The sequence below is a fragment of the Zingiber officinale genome, chromosome 2A (genome assembly GCF_018446385.1).
Source record: "Zingiber officinale cultivar Zhangliang chromosome 2A, Zo_v1.1, whole genome shotgun sequence".
In the NCBI taxonomy this organism is placed as follows: domain Eukaryota; kingdom Viridiplantae; phylum Streptophyta; class Magnoliopsida; order Zingiberales; family Zingiberaceae; genus Zingiber; species Zingiber officinale.
Genome location: NC_055988.1, coordinates 30,820,085 through 30,824,101, shown reverse-complemented (window position 1 = coordinate 30,824,101; position 4,017 = coordinate 30,820,085). Strand labels below are relative to the sequence as shown.

Genomic DNA, 4,017 nt, shown 5'->3' with positions numbered 1-4,017 from the left:
AGCAGAGGAACGTTGGGACGACCAGAGCGTTAGTCCAATCGGATGGAAACAATCTACCGAATTGAGTCATTACAGGGAAGCAGCAGAGGTCGATCGGACGGGGATTCCATCTGTAATCACTAATGGTAGTATCAAAGGAATTGTGATTCCGTCGATATTTTTTTAATTTTTTTATTATATCCGTGCTTCCCTAATGGAAAAATTTTCCCGTTGGAACATACCTACGGAAATATATTTCTATTGATAAAGTAGTATGAAGATTTTTTTTTTTTAGTGAATATCGTATATCTAATGAGATATTTTACATGGAGAAGGTTACATTTTACCTTGCTATAATAGTTTTTACATGGTAAATATTATGTGTATATATATATAATTTATTCACGCATGTACGCAGGCACGCATCTACTCGTAGGCACGTTTGGAGACGACAACACAAATACACACTCATACACTCGCACACACATTCGGAGACGACAGAAATATAAACTGGGACGTAACCCAAGGACGACCAGAAAGGTGCCCTTCCCTTCTGCCCGGCTTCACATTGTGGTGATGACTATAAATCAATAAAATGGGCAGGTGAGGCGGTGGGTGGGAACGGCCACCAGCCGCACTGCCCTGGGTGCGGTCAGCCCGGAGACGTCGCCCATGTCCAACTCGCTGGGTTTCATCCCACCAGGCAGCACCCAAGTGAAGCAGTGCGCCATCTGCGCCACCGCCAGCTCCAGCGCGTGCAACCCCAGATACATCCCAGGGCACGACCGCCGCCCCGACCCGAAGGGAAGGAACTCGAAGAAGTTCCCTTTGAAGTCAACCGCCGCCGCCTCGCTGCCTGGGGCGAACCGCGCCGGTCGGAACTCCCCAGCATCCTTCCACACCGACCTATCCCGCCCGATGGCCCACACGTTGACCATCACCCGAGACTCCGCCGGCACCGAGAACCCCGCAACCTGGCTCTCCTCCGCCGTCTCGTGGAGCAGCAGCGGGATGGGCGGGTGCAGCCGTAGCGTCTCCTTCACCACGCACTTGAGGTACGGCAGCTTCTCGAGGTCGCTCTCTTGGACCTGCCTGTCGAGTCCGCCGATGGCGGTGGTCAGCTCTTCCTGCACGCGACACATCTCGTCGGGGTTCTTCATCAGCTCCGCCATCGCCCATTCGATCGCCGACGCCACCGTCTCCGTGCCGCCAAACATCAAGTCCTAATAATAAACAATAATTAAAAATAATTAATTTTATATATTTTTTTAATTTTAATATAAATTAAAATTTGGAGTATGAATTTCATAGCCTATTTGAAAGAATATACATAAACAACTTAAATGAAAGACCTAAAGCTTTTAGGGTTAAAATTACAAGCATAAATATTTTTTTTTAAAACAAAAAAAATCTTCAAATGTAATAAGGTGATAATATCCAAATTTTTAATTAATTAATTTTTTTTTTATCATTTTATTATTTTATTTATATTTTCCCCTAATTTCTTATCTTTTTTCAATATTTTCGAGTTTTCTTTTTAAAAAAAAAATTCTAACCTTTTATATTTTTCATTTTTCATTTACAATTTTATCTAATAACAAATCCTAGTAAATTAGCTGCTAATATGGGAAGTCTCTAGCTTACCATGATTATTGCTTTAATGTTGTTTCTCGTCAACCTCAACTGACCCTTCAGCAGTTCATCCTCTTCCCTAGTTCTTCCACCAACAACGCCGGAATCGACCTCGTCTAGGAACACAAGCATCTCGTCGACCATGTCGCGCTCCGCCGAGCCCTCCGCCTTTGGGTTCGCGATGTGTTCGTCGATAATTCTATTGATAAACTTATCCAACGATCCTCGTGCCGCCTATTAATTTTGAATATTAATAAATTAACTATCCATAAAACCCACACAATAATTGCACTTTGTTTTTTTTATTTTTTATTTTTTGTTAACCGAAAATCGAAGATAGGGTGATCAACGTCTTACAATTTTCAAATCAACTGTCCTGTTACGTAGGGTGGCCGTGGCACATAACTCGAGGCACAATAATTGCACTGTAATTGCTTACCTTGAGACGCCGGTTGATGCCATGGGGATCCAGCCACCGGAGAGAGGAGATGAAGTCGCCTACGTTGAAGGCCCCGAAGAGCCTAGAGAACTCTTGCATGATGGCGATGAACTCACCCTGTTCTCCGCAGCTCTGTGTCCCGAAGGCCGCCCGGAAGATGATGCCCATCGTCATCTTGAACATGAGCTCCCCAACGTTGATTGCGGCGCCGGCGTCAGCCCTCTCCGCAACTGCCCGCACCGCCTTGCCCAGCTCGACTTGCACAGACGCCCACGACGCGTTCGCTTCCTGCTGAACAACTTCATAACGCACAGCTTCCTCGCCTGCCGCCAGAATGGGCCGTAGTGGGCGAACGCCATGTCGGCGCGCCCGTACGTCAGGTACGAAACCGCGGCGGACGCCGGCCGGTTGGAGAACACGGCGTCCTGCGCCTGCAGCACCTCGCGCGCCAGCTCCGGCGTCGACACCGAGAAGGCGTGCCGCGCGCCGAGGCGGAGGTGGCAGAGCCCCGACCCGTACCGCTCGTTCAGCTTCGCCAGCCCGCGGTGCGTCAGCTGGTTCATTATCAGCATGTTGCCGATGATCGGCAGCGGCGTCGGCCCCGGTGGAAAAGGCAGCTGCTTCCTCCGCCTCCGCGTGGACGTAACCGTCGAGCAAACAAGCAGTACGGCTAAAGGAACAAGAAAACCAATCACCACAAGGTGCAGTTGCTCAAGCCATGCCATATCTGAAAATGTTGATCGAACTTACTTAATTAATTAAGGTGAGGAAAGGTGAGAAGATGCTTGTAACAAGCACAATAACATGCTTTTTATACAAAAATATTTAACCCATTAATAATGATCGAGATTTTTCATTTGAAGAAAATAGAAAATATTTATATAGAAATAAAAAAGTTTGGTAGGTAAATGAGGAGTTTGGTAGAAATATTTATAATTGTGTCGAGATGGATGTCATCACCACAACGTCAGTGAATTGTTAAAGTATCAACTTAAATTATTATTTTTATAATAAATTCTGTGTGTACTTGCCATCAAAAATTAAGAGGGTGTCCATTATTATTATTATTTGACAATCGTCAAAGGCTTGTTGAATTAACGTCAAACGGACGCTTCATTTATGTAAATTATCCGAACACCTAATTCTAAAATTTAGATTGATAGATGCTATAATGCGTAGTTACTGGCTAGTATAATAATTATTGATCCTGTAGAAATTCGGGAAAGATAAAATACTCACTACAACAAATCTACTAAAAAATTAATCGTGGAAAACCGTTGAGAAAATTTTAAAAAATCTGTTATAAATTGATAGTGACGTTTAAAGATAATGGTTAAAAAATATTATCTTTTTATTTGAAAGGTAAAAAACTGATGTAAAAGATCGAATTTTTTTACATATTTCACAACGGTTTTTCACCACTGTTTTTAACTTAAAACAATAATGATTTTTCACTATTGTAGTTGTACGCTCGATCTTTCTCAACGTGTTTATTTATCATAGTTTTTTAGATCTTTGACAATAATTTTTAACTGTTGTCGTTTGTATTGAGAAGAAAAATAAACTATTACCGTTTTAACTGTTGTCATTTCTCAACACACACTAAGACATAATAAATCATTTAAAATCTAAATACTACAATATCCAAAACATATATATAACACTTGTAGTAAAAGGAATTATATTATACACCATACAACAACATATATACAACATAAAACAAAAGTGTTGTAGCCATATGAAGTACAATCTCATATATACAAGTGTTCTCTTCGGGGTGTCATTGTATGGGGTTAGCGTCCCAGCTATGCGCTTTCAGCTGTGTACCTGTATTTACCTCCCTCCATATGCGTGGGACCGACTCTAGGGGGGCCGCTGATGTGGCGGTTCCATATTTTTTTTTTCATATATACAAGTGTTCACCACAAGAAAAAAGTTGATAGACAACATTTTAAAAGCACTGTCTA

At 42.6% G+C, this 4,017-nt stretch overlaps 1 pseudogene; it reads right to left on the bottom strand.

The window, feature by feature from the left end:
- Window positions 1–543: 543 nt before the first annotated feature.
- LOC122043617 lies at window positions 544–2,775 on the bottom strand (annotated as a pseudogene).
- Between the last annotated feature and the right edge of the window lie 1,242 nt (window positions 2,776–4,017).